General features: G+C 41.9%; 1 protein-coding gene across 5 annotated transcripts in view; it reads right to left on the bottom strand.

Moving 5' to 3' along the window:
• PPP3CB (protein phosphatase 3 catalytic subunit beta) overlaps positions 1-12,784 on the bottom strand; it is a 68,688-nt gene that overhangs the window by 55,641 nt on the left and 263 nt on the right. The window lies entirely within an intron of this gene.

Here is a 12,784-nt window from a genome sequence, read left to right as displayed (position 1 = left end):
CCAATACTAATATCACAGGATAAGGGGCACTAAACCCTAAACACACTCTGCTGGTTCTGTTAATCGAAAAGCTAACTTGTCATTGTAACATTCAAGCAAGGTATATACAAACCAGATCCCTAACTTGGTGACAGGAAATCTGCATTGATATTTAATTGATTCATGAATGCTTTGTTCCTTTTTTTTTTTAAGAATTACTTATTTAATTTTATTTATTCATTCACATATTTTAATTTGACCAGAGAGAGAGAGAGAGGGAAAGCAAGAAAGCAAGCCACCAGGTCCGAGACTCGAACCACGGTTGGCTATGTGGGAGTGTCCAGCGCCTTAAGTGACCACCATGCCACCTGCTGGTCCCCAAGTGCTTTGCCCTTAAAGAATAAAATCTGAGGGAACCAGCAGTTAGCGTAATGGCTATGTCGCTGGACTCCCACGTGGGCGACTGCGGTTCGCGTCCCAGGCCCAGTGGCTTGAAACTCATGCTGGGCACGTGTGCGTGTGTGCCCAGAATCCCGAGAGGAGAATGGAGGAGAAGGGATTGTGGTGTGACCATCCCCCCTGGGGGGTGATTTCTCGCTTTCTGTCTCTATGTCTCTGTCTGTCTGGCGAGCGCACGTGCCCTATAGCGGAAAAACTTCTCCCCCCCCCAAAAAAAGAATAAAATCTGAGCTTTCTTTTGCTCAATGATGGCAAGAACTATTCTCTGCCCTATCATCAGCAGAGCATCCTTTTCTATGTAAGTAAACTCATGTCTTCCCCTGCTGTACCTCCAGGAATGTTCTTTGGAATCAGTATACATTATGGGCAAGACCTCTCAGATTTGAGGGGTCCCCTAGAATAGACTTGACTCCCTCTCAGCAAGTGACAACTGAACAACTTTACTCCAAAATATTCCAATGCCTGAAATCAATTAATCCCACCATGCTTCCCCATCCTTGCCTTCTGTCTAAAATACAGTCCCTATACTTCTAACTTTTCCTTTGCAATTCTTTCCCTCACACCATTTCCCTCTGGTTGTTCTGTTCCCTCACAATATTCTTTTTTTTTTTTTAAGCCAGTCATATTTAGCAGTGGGGGGTGGTATACCAACCTTAATGACACTAATGCTTATAAGTTCTGATAACGCACTACCATCGGACCAGCCTCAATATTCTTTATTGAGGCCTCTAGAAATTCTACTAGAAGATTTACAAAACAAAACTACCTCTTTCTCCCCTACACAGACACTTAGCTCTTCACAGAATAGATCTTCATCCCTAGCTTAATTAAACCTTGATTCAACTGGACAAAAAAACACTACTCAAATGCTTTTTTTAAAAGAGTTATTTATTTATTATCATTATTACTTTTAAAATTTGCCATAGTGCATGTATACTCACCAGAGAGCAAGTGAGGTAAAGTGAGAAAGTAAGCTGCAAGGTCTAAGACTGGAACCTCAGCCAGCCATGTGGGAGTCCAGCATCTTAACTACCACACCACCTGCTGACCCCCTAAATGCTTTTTTTAAAGTAATGCTGCTACTCCCAGCAAAGAAATCTTCAGTTGTCTTTTAGCTCCCTATTACTCTTTCCAACATCTTTACTCCACTGAGGAAAAATAAATGAGTCTTTCTTCAGATTCATGCCTTTTAGGTAGTTGACCCCAGTCCTTGTCATCTCCCAAACTTCTAGTCATCTCACATTCACCATAAACAGATTCCTGGCTCTCACGCCTTCTCTATTCTAAATTCTACCATCAATATCTATGTGGATGACCTAACTAAAACTTAAGAACTGAGAGGCGTGAGCACCACACCACTTCAATTCCTCAGCTCTGGTCATAATTACTGCTCCACCAACACTGAACTGCAACCTCTCACTCTATAATCAAAACTCCCTAGTATTCGATTTTCGCTCCCTTTTCTCTATCTCTTCTCTCACTGTCTCAAGAAACTGGACAGGGCCAGTCCTATGGCCTAGTGATTAACGGAGCCGGATCTCACATGCCCAACCACATGGTTCTGGGTTTTAATTCTGTCCCAGTGATTTGAAAAACATGCCAGGAGGGCTGCAGGTGGCATGGTGGTTAAGGCGCTGAACTCCCACATGGCTGATGGCGGTTTGAGTCCCAGACCTGGCAGCTTGCTCTCCCTCTCTCTCTCTCTGGTCAAATAAGATAATAACAGTAATAATAATAATGAATAAATTCTTTAAAAAAAAAATGCCAGATCCAGCAGATGGTGTAATGGCTATGTTGCTGGACTCCCATGTAGACCACGGTTTGAGGCCTGGACCCAGTGGCTTAAACTCATGCCGGCTCTGTGTGCATGCGTGTCCAAGATTCTGAGAGGAGAATGGAGGAGAAGGGATTGTGGTGTGGCCATCCCCCCTGGGAGGTGATTTCTTGCTTTCTGTCTCTGTCTTTCTGGCGAGTGCATGCACCCTATAGCAAAAACCTCTCCAAAAGAAAAAAAAATGCCAGGCACTTGTGCACATGTGCCCAAAATCCCAATAGAGGAAAAATGGAGAAGTGATTGTGGCATGACCAAGCCCCATTGTGGGGGGTGCTTTCTCCCTTTGTCTCTCTCTTCTAGCCACAATGGTATAGGTGCAGTACTGGAGCCATGCAGAAGATCATGGCAGTGCTGGCTGGATGGAGCTTAGGGGTGGAGGGATGGCGGTCTAGGGAGACACTGTTAAAGGTGTCTATCTTTCAAGGAAACATTAAAAAAAACCTAAACATATCTATAAAATGTATCTATTTGTCCTCTTTTTTTTTTTTTTTTTTTTTTGGAGAGACTTTTGCTATAGGGCACGTGCGCTCACCAAAAAGACAGAGAAAGACAGAGATAGAAAGCGAGAAATCGCCCCAGGGGGATGGCCACTCCGCAATCCTTTCTCCTCCATTCTCTTCTCGGGATCTTGGGCATGCACACACACATGCCTGGTGCGAGTTTAAGTCACCGAGTCTGGGCCTCAAACAGCGGTTGATTACATGGGAGTCCAGCGACATAGCCATTACACCAACTGCAGGTCCCTCTCTCTCTCTCTTTTTTGAAAGTATTATTTTATTAACTTTATTTATTTATTTTAATTTGACCAGAGAGGGACAGAGTGAGAGAGCAAGAGAGAGAGGGAAAGTGAGAAAGCAAGCCACCAGGTCTGGGACTCAAACTGCGGTCAGCCATATGGGAGTCCAGCACCCTTAACCACCATGCCACCTGCTGGGCCCCCACCCCTTTCTCTCTCTCTCTTTGGCAAGTACCCATACCCACTTCCCATCACCTAAAAAGAACCCGGACAACCCCTCATCAATTCCTTTTTGGCTACCTTTATTTCTTAGAATTCTGAAATTATTCCATCATCCACCTACTTTTAAAATAACATCCTGAATTGTTTTGTCCTTTTGTCTTTCTACATTATGAACCAAGCAAAATAAATTCACTTCTAAACTTGGGTGCTAAGTATAAAATCATCAAAATGGTCCAGTACTACAAATTCATGATCTCCAATTTAGCTGATCCTTGATAGCTAAACCTCAATTTTCTCTAGTTTCTACTCTTGAGTTCACCAGAGAAACAGAGACAGACAGAAAGCCCCCCTAGGGCGAATGGCCATGCCTCAGTACCTTCTCCTACATTCTCTTCTTGGGGTTTTGGGCACACGCACACACATACCCAGCATGAGGTGCAAGTCCCAGACCTGGGTGGTGGTGATCAACTATGTGAGAGTCTAGCACATTAACCACTACACCACCTGCTAGCCCCACTACTCTTTTTATTTTTTTAAACTCATAATTTTCTTCCCTTTCTTTTCTTTTCTTTTTTCTTTTTTTTTTTTTTGGAGAGGTTTTCGCTATAGGGCGCGTGCGCTCGCCAGACAGAGAGAGACATAGAGACAGAAAGCGAGAAATCACCCCCCCAGGGGGGATGGTCACGCCGCAATCCCTTCTCCTCCATTCTCCTCTCGGGATCTTGGGCACGCACACACACGCGCCCAGCGTGAGTTTTAAGCCACCGGGTCCGGGACGCGAACCGCGGTCGACTATGTGGGAGTCCAGCGACATGGCCATTATGCTAACTGCTGGTTCCCAGCCCTTTCTTAAGGTCTTAAAATCACTTACCTGTTTTTCTCTTACTTTTCTGGTCACACCTGACTGGCTTACTTCATGGATTTCTAGTCCTTTTCTTGATCTTGAAACGTCAGCATATCCTTGGGCTCTGTCATGGATCCCTCCTTTCATAACATTCTGAATAAACAAACTTACTCATCACCATAGTTTCAAATTGCATCTATATTTTGAGGACACCCAAATAGATTGCTTCAGTCCAGATCCTACTCATAAACTCTATATATCTCCACTTGGATGCTCCATAAATATCTTAAACTGGGGGCTGGATGGTGGCACAGCAGTAACAGTGCTTTGTGAGGCCAAACCATATGGAAAGGTGCTGGTTGGTTTTTGTTTTTTTTTTTTTATTTTGGAGAGGTTTTTGCTACAGGGCGCGTGCGCTCGCCAGACAGACAGAGACAGACAGAGAGACAGAAGACAAGAAATCACTCCTCAAGGGGGATGGCCACGCCACAATCCCTCCTCCTCCATTCTCCTCTCGGGATCTTGGGCACGCACGCACACGTGCCGGGCGTGAGTTCAAGCCACTGGGTCTGGGACTCGAACCACGGTTGACTGCGTGGGAGTACACCGACACAGCCACTACGCTAACTGCTGGTCCCGGAAAGGTGCTGGTTTTACATGTGGAAATTTCCTGCAACATGCTAGATGAATGTGTACCCATGATCTGAAGCTGGCTGCTACTAGTGGTGGATTACAGTGTGAGGACACTGTTGGGAGTGTCTGCCCTGCTTTATTGCTCACATGGGAAAGAAATTAAATTAAAAAACCCTCTCAAACTAAGTATGTACAAAATTGAAAGCATTGTCTTTCTCTCTAAATCATTACCAACACAGTTATCCAGTTAATCTGGAAATTATCTTAACCATCTCTTTCGTCCTTGCCATACTTGGCCAATAGGTACCAAATAATTCTCTGACCGGTTTTTGTCCTTTTAGGCCTCAGAAATACTAAATAAGGACTCCCTGTACCCTCCTACTAGAATTACTACCATTTTTCTGTATTTTGCCCATGTTCCACAATATACTTTCTAAAATGCAAATTTCAACATCCTATTTCAAGATGGTTTTACTATATAAAATTCAAATTCTTTACCTTAACATTGTACGGGAGATTCCTCATGATCTGACCCCTGTCTACATTTCCACCCTCATCTTTTGCCATTACTACATATTCCAGACATATTCTTCCCTTCAGACACTATCTTACTTCCATTTCATAAACTACATCACTTTTTAAAAATAACTGTACTTTGCATACCCTTTTGTTTTCAGGTATACTATTCCCACCTTTTGCTTAACTTACCATTTTTGGGACCAATTTGGTTTTTCTTCTTTAGAATTATTTACTTAATTTTAGTTACTATTATCATCATCTTTAAATTTTGCTATAGGATGCATGCATTTGCCAGAGAGAGAGAGAGAGAGAAAGCAAGCCATCAGGCCAGGGACTCAAACCACAGTCGACCATGTGATAGTCCAACATCTTAACCACAATGGCACCTGCTGATTCAACTTCTTTTCTTCAAATCTCATTTCAGTGTTCCAATTCGTAAAAACTTCCTGATCTTTCCCCTGTAGGTTAACTGTGTACTCTACTTCATAGTTCCCATAGCACAGCACACAATGTATACCTGTATCATAGCACTTACCAACTACACTGTAAATATCAGTCTCTTCTACCAGCTTGAGTGTCTTAAAGGGAGAGGGCTATGTCTTTTATCTGTATATTCCCAGTGATTAGAAAATAGGTATTCATGGGACCAGCAGTTAGCATAATGGCTATTTCACTGGACTCCCATGTAGTCGACTGCGGTTCAAGTATCAGACCAGGTGGCTTAAACTCACGTCGGGTGCGTGTGTGTGCGTGCCCAAGATCCCGAGAGGAGAATGGAGAAGGGATTGCGGCGTGGTCATCCTCCCTGGGGCATGATCTCTCACTTTCTGTCTGTCTGGCAAGTGCACGCACCCTATAGCCAAAACCTCTCCAAAAAAAAGAAAATAGGTATTCATAAATGTTTACTGAATTAATGATGTATTATAGTTTCTAAAATACTTGTCTATCTTAGTACTAATTTATGTAGCAATGATAATATATTTGTAGAGCTTCATTTACAAAGTATTTTCATATACATAGTCCTATGATTCTTACAGATACCATGAGTTTCATCAGGCAGATTTTTATCTCCTTTTTACATACGAGGTAACAGGTTGAGAGACATTAAATGGCTTCCCAAGGTTTTCTGACTAGTTAGGAGTACATCATGGTTGAAACTGAAGCCTTCAAAATACTGTCCCAGTACCATATGTGCCTTGGTTTCTCCTTCTTTTTAATTGCTAGAGGGTGTATGCATTTTCAGAAAGAAAGAGGACTCCTCCATAGGGCATGATCACACCGCAATCCCTTCTCCACTGCTTCATCCTGTCAGGATTTGGGGCATGTGCTTGCACACACACATACACAAAGAGAATTTTTATCAAGTTAGGTCTGGGATCTAAACTATGGTTAGCCACGTGGGATTTGGCTCTCTTAACGACTGGGCTGGCCCAGTACAATCTGTCTTTATACCTACATGGGGAATGTCATGCTGCAATTCCTTCTCCATTTCTCCCTTCTTTTGGGCACACATGGACACATGGCTGGGACTCAAAACAACACAGCTGGCCGTGTAGGATCCAGCCACCTTAAACACCACACCACTAGTAAGCCCTGTATTTTATCTTGTTACTTTGGCATTCTTCCCACATTTTTGATATATAAAACAGGCATTTAATAAATATTTGCTATTTGATTACTCCGAGGATCCAAAATAACCTTACATATCATATCTGGCAACAGACATTTTTATGGTGAAATAAAGTCATATGATTGGCACTAAAACACACTTTATCTAATAAGTTAAGATTTTATTTTTCCTTTTTTTTAAAGAATTATTTTATTTTACTTTATTCATTATTAGTATCATTATTTTCCAGTTTGATCAGAGAGAGACAGAGAGGAAATGAGAAAGCAAGCCACCAGGTCCGAGACTTGAACCGTGGTCCGTCATGTGGGAGTCCAGCACCTTTAACCACCATGCCAGCCCCAATTTTATTTTTCCTTTTAAGAAAATTTTTTAAAAATTCTTAGAGGGCATATGAGCTCACCAGAGACAGAGAGAGGAGAGAAAGGAGAGAGAGAGAAAGCATGCCTCAATGAGACATGGTCATGCTGCAATTCTATTTCCTCCATTTCTCCAATCTGTCAGGATTTGGGGCACCCACAAAGATCACCGGTTGTGTTTTTCAGGTTATTAGAGCTGGAACTTGAACTGTGGTCAGTATGTGGGATCTGGCTTTCTACGCACAAAGCCTAACTATTGTACTACATGGCCAGCCCAATCTTTTCCTTATGACTCTTGCAAACTCATTCGATTGCTCTGGGACCTGGAGCTTTTGCCTCACTACTGAGCAGCTGTATTTCCTATTTGGCATTTTCCTTCTAAGATAACTTGTTATCACAGTGTTCTCTCCCCTTCTGTCTTACATACACACGCACAAACACATTCATGCATATTCTCTGTTCCTTTGCTTTCTCTAGGACACAGAGTACTGAAATTTTACTTTAGTATGGTTAACAGTTTAATGGGGATAGAAAGAAAAATCTTTTTCTTTTTTTAAAAAAAAAATTAAAGAGTTTTTTTGCCTTAGGGTGGTGTGCGGCTAGACAGAGACACAGTGAAAGGGAAAGTGAGAAACTCCCCCCACCACCCCCGGAGGGGGAGGGGGTGACCAAGCTGCAATCCCTTCTCCTCCATTCTCCTCCCAGGATCTTGGGCACGCATGCATAAGTGCTCTACATGATTTTCAAGCCACCAGGCCTGGGATTCAAACTGCAGTCAACCACGTGGGAACCCAGCACCATAATCGCTATGCCATCTGCTGATTCCAGGAGAAAATAATTTTGGGGAGTTATCTTTTTACACAGATAAATCCACAAAATAGTTTATTTACTTAATTTTATTATTATCATTATTAGTATGGTTAATTAATTTGACCAGAGAGAGAAAAGGAAAGTAAGAAAGCAAGCCATCAGGCTTGGGACTCGAACTGTGGTTGGCTATGTAGGAGTTTAGAGCCCCAACTACCACACACCATCTGCCAGTTCCCAAAAATAGAATTTTAAACAAAAATTAAATTGGACCAGCCAATGATATAACAGTTATGTTGCTGGACTTCCATATAGTCAACTATGGTTGGAGTCCTGGACCTCACAGCTTAAAACTCATGCCAGGTGCATGGGCATGTGTGCCCAAAATCCTAAGAGGAGAAGGGATTGTGGCATGGCCATCCCCCTCGGGGGAGTGATTTCTCACTTCCTGTCTCTGTCACTCTGGTGAGCACACATACCCTATAGCAAAAATCTCTCTAAATGGGTGGAATAACGGCTAAGACACATGGTCGATGTGATTGGAGTTCTGAACCCAGCAGCTTGAAATTGAGGTTGGCACATGTGTATACGTGCCCAAATTCCCAAGAGGAGAATGTTGAAGGGACTGCGGCATGGCCATCCCTCCTGGGGAGTGATTTCTCACTTTCTGTCTTTCGGTCTCTCCAGTGAGCCCAGAGATAAAACCAACACTATAAAAAAAAATCTACAAAAAAAAAAAAAAAAAAAAAAAAAAGACTGATATGTTCATCTATACAGCAAAAAATGTTTTAAAAATTTGGCATAGGGGGACCAGCAGTTAGCATAATGGCTATGTTGCTGGACTCCCACGTAGTCAACCACGGTTCGCGTACTGGACCCGGTGGCTTAAAACTCATGCAGAGTGCATGTGCAGACATGCCCAAGATCTTGAGAGGAGAATGGAGGAGAAGAGATTGCGGCGTGACCATCCCCCCTGGGAGGTGATTTCTCGCTTTCTGTCTCTCTGTCTCTGTCTGTCTAGCGAGCGCACACGCCCTATAGCAAAAACCTCTCCCCCCCCCAAAAAAAAAAAATTGACATAGGGGGCTGGCAGGTAGGTGGCATGGTGGTTAAGGGTACTGGATTCCCACATGGTCAACTACAGTTCAGGTTCTGGACCTAGCAGCTTCCTTTTTCACTTTCCCTCTCTCTCTCTCTGATCAAACTGAAAACTAATAATAATAAATGGAAATAAATAAATAAATCTTAAAAAATAATTGGTGTATGGCTGGGGTCACCAGGTGGCATGATGGTTAAAGAGCTGACACTCCCACATGGCCAACCACAGTTCGAGTCCCGGACCTGATGGCATGCTTTCTCACTTTCCCTCCTCTCTCTCTCTCTGGTCAAAATTAAAATAAGTGAATGAATAAATAAAATTAAAATAAGTAGTTCTTTAAAAAAAAATCAGTACAAGGCATGTGTGCTTGCTAGAGGAGAGAGAGACAGAAAGTGAGAAATTTTAATTTTGATCAGAGAGAGAGAGAGAGCAGGGAAAGTGAGAAAGCATGCAGAGGGTGGGGGATAGGAATACCCACAATTCCTTCTCCTCCACTCTCTTCTCAGGATTTTGGACAAGCGTGAACAAGCATCTGACATGCTTTCTAAGCTGCCAAGTCTAGACTCAATTATGTACAGGCCACCATGTGGGGTCCATCCATCTTAACCACCATGCCAGTGAGTAACACCATGCCAGTGAGTAAAAGTTATGTTTTAGGTATCTGAGGCAAAAAAGAGATATTAGACAATTCAAGTAAGTAAATTTTGGCAAAAGAAAGAAAAGCAATACACATATTCAGGTTTTTCTGCTTTAATGATCCACACCAATGTTGATGTTGTATGACAGACATGTAGATACACTTAGCTGTTTTTCCTAGTTAACTAATTTCCAAACAAAGCTAATTTATCTTTAGCTAGATAATATAATTTATGTATCTAAAAAAGCAAAAAAAAAAAAAAAAAAAGGCTTAACAGAATATTGTGATATTATATACTAGAGAATATACTATCTCACCTAAATCATTTGGCCTATGTCATCTTTCAAATAGAGGAAGACTGACCTGAGCCAGCAGCTAGGGTAGGCTCAGAAGTGAATTTGTTTTATCCAGGAAATCTAATCATTCATGATTAGTGGCATGGAATTACCACTAATAATTTTAGTGTTGAGCTCATCACATTTATACAGGAATCACCTACATACAAGAAGTGAATTTCAGGCATCTGATACTAAATACAGAAAGATCTATATCCCCCTTAAAAAGTGCACTAAATGTAAGCCTTCAGACTAGAATTATAGAACATAAAATCTACAATAAGGTAAAATTCTAGGGAGCAGGGACCAGCAGTTGGCGTTAACGACTATATCCCTGGACTCCCATGTAGTCAACTGCAGTTTGAGTCCCGGACTTGGTGGCTTAAAGTCATGCTGGGTGCATTTGCGTGCATGCCCAAGATCCTGAGAGGAGAAGGGAGGAAAAGGGATTGCAGCATAGCCATTCCCCCTGGGGGGTGATTTCCCACTTTCTGTCTTTCTGGTGAGCACATGTGCCCTATAGCAAAAACTGGTTCAAAAAAAAATTCTGGGGAGTAAAAGACTACTTGTATTCAATGATAATTATGGTCTCTATATTATTATCATGAAATGGTACAGATGAAAAATAGCAACACATTCTGAACTAAAACCTGGAATTTTTTCCTTAATTGTATTGATTGTTATTAAGTTTTAATTTGACTAGAGAGAGACAGAAAGTGAAGGTGAGAAAGCAAGCTGTCCAGTCTGGGATTGAACCCCATTAGCCAGGTGGGAGTCCAGTGCCTTAACCACACCACCTGCTGGTCCCTAAATCTAGATTTTTAACAAATTACATTTAAGCTGAACTAGCACAGTGGTCTTCAGCAACCTAGTTCTTAATCACCAAATGTAACAATGTGGTACAATTACTGAATGTAGAACACATGAAAATAGATGAAGAAGTAAATTTCTGGATCTGTATAATAGATGAAGCACAATAATTGCTAAGAAAGCTAGAGAGGTGAGTCCATGAGCAGTGCAAATAGTCTGTTACACACCACTTCTAAACATGTGATCCATATCAGGCTTTACAACTGGATAACAAGTTCCCTAAAATGAAAGTTGTCTCCATAAAGATGATACAACAAAGTACATATGGTATCCATGAGTTTTATTTAGTTTTCTATACTTGCAAATGCCTTTCCTATTTACCTAAATCAAATGGCTTTTATTCCTTACCAATAAACTGCAAATGACTGTGTCCCAGACTCACAACTCACTCCTGAAGAATCTGCCTTATGCTTGGAATCTTATTTTTACCGCATTAAGGCAGTACAGGAAAAACATTACCATATATATGGAAAGGAACAAGAAGATTCACAAGCATAAGAATAGCATAAATTCATTGTTCAAGAATGTGACTGGTTATCTCATTTAAGTTAGGTGAAGAGAACCCAGGGAAATGAACACAGAAATATAGTCAGAAAATAAAGAGGCAGCCAACCTCCCTGTCACCTCCATAAAACTTCAGAGTCTCTTGATAGGATGAATGCCTTAACTATTTTTCTCTCCTCTTTTTAAAAACATTTCTCAGAACAAGGATTCTATAGTCTTTATTCAGCTCATGCCAACACCTGGCCCAAATGGACATACTATTAACTTTTAAAATAATCTATTTAAGCCTGGGCACAAATCAGTGTTATTCTTTTAAGAATCAAATGAGGCTCAGATTGAAATTTTTAATTGAAAGGAAAAAAAAGAAAAGGAAAAAAGCCTTTCTTGTATTTAAAAAGTTTTAATGTAAACATATGGGGTCAGAGTTCAAAATCTGGGCTAAGTGTTTAAATACTGCCAGTATATTTGAGAAGCTAATGAAAAAAAAAAATAAATGAGTATTTATATTTAAAAATTAAACATAATACGAATAAGGAAAACTTTATCCTACAACTATTTCAATTTACTGACCAAGCTCTATGATAAAGACAAATATTTCTAATTGGTTTTCACCTTCACAGCAGTGTCTAAAGTTGATGTGCTCTCTCGGATCTTGGATTCTTAAGCAACTCTAAAGTAGCTCTCAGTTTCTTCATTTTAAATTAATCTGCTAACCTGCTGTAGGTAAACATCCATATAAATTCTGCCCTGACTGAAACATTTTATACTTTTCCTTGTAGCGGGAGTGTTTGTAAGGGAGGAATAACCCCTTTGACCAAATGGTATTGACAGTTTTCTAAATAAATGCTGTGCTTTCTAGTATCTACGGAATTTCCCCCCCCTTTTATGCTGTCTTTTCTCCTATTCTGCACTTAAAGCCTGGGTTCCCCTATCCTACGTCGACCTTCACCCTTGTTCAATCCCATACAGATCCTCCAATTTCCGCGCGGGATGGCACCTGAAGGCCCCTCGCGAACCCCTGCGGCCGGCATTTGCTAGGCGCATATAGGGCGGACGGCTGCCACCGGGGAGCAAGTATGGGCCAAAGCCGAGGCGATTTCTGACTGCTCATTGCCCGGCCCCGCGTGGCTTCTGAAGGTCTACGAGCCCCTCGGTCAGCCCGGGCAAGCAAGGAGAGCAGCTGTCGCGGGGCAGGAAGCTAATCGGCTCCCGCACCGCTTTGACAGGCCGAACTGAACACGAAAGGGGCTCACGGCAGCTACTGGCCTCACCTCTTCAGCAAGGAAAGCCCGGGAGCAAAACCCCCGCCCCGGCCTCAGG

This window comes from Tupaia chinensis, unplaced genomic scaffold (assembly GCF_000334495.1).
Source record: "Tupaia chinensis unplaced genomic scaffold, TupChi_1.0 Scaffold148012_1, whole genome shotgun sequence".
NCBI lineage: Eukaryota > Metazoa > Chordata > Mammalia > Scandentia > Tupaiidae > Tupaia > Tupaia belangeri.
This window is presented reverse-complemented; position numbering and strand designations above follow the sequence as displayed.